Genomic DNA, 667 nt, shown 5'->3' with positions numbered 1-667 from the left:
TCTCACAGTTCAGTCTAGAAGGCTTGTCTGACTAGCCCTCACGTTGAAAAGCGTGGTAGGGTAAATCATTGGTGAGGATTTCTCAGCCAACATGGTTCCCATACATCTCACATTTTATAGCGTTTCGGAATCGTCTCTCTTGATTTGACTTTGGTATGACGAGGTAGGGTGAGAGGGGTGAGAGGGGTTTCTGAAGAATGGAGAAAGAGGGTATAGCGCCCTCTGCTGGACAGGTTATGAACTGGTTATTCTGGTTATTCTTGGAAAACATTTAATTTTTAAATGTGTAATTTAACCTTTATTTAACTAGGCAAGTCAGTGAAGAACAAATTCTTATTTTACAATGACGGCCTATATGTAACGGTACCCACGCTAACAGCAGGCCTACAGTACAATGTAACGGTACCCAGGCTAACAGGAGGCCTACAGTACAATGTAACGGTACCCAGGCTAACAGGAGGCCTACAGTACAATGTAACGGTACCCAGGCTAAATGGCACATACCAAAACATAACAACAGTATTGGATTGATCAGTATTACAAACATAGTTTATTTTAGACTTTTAAGGCCTGAATTCAATCAGATCGTTAACCGGCGATAGGCGACACCCACATAGCTGATGTTTTGGCGGTGTCGGAGGTGGAACTGCATGGAAGCTGTCATTGT

The sequence above is a fragment of the Salvelinus fontinalis genome, unplaced genomic scaffold (genome assembly GCF_029448725.1).
Source record: "Salvelinus fontinalis isolate EN_2023a unplaced genomic scaffold, ASM2944872v1 scaffold_1403, whole genome shotgun sequence".
In the NCBI taxonomy this organism is placed as follows: Eukaryota; Metazoa; Chordata; class Actinopteri; order Salmoniformes; family Salmonidae; genus Salvelinus; species Salvelinus fontinalis.
Note: the sequence above shows the minus strand (reverse complement) of the source record.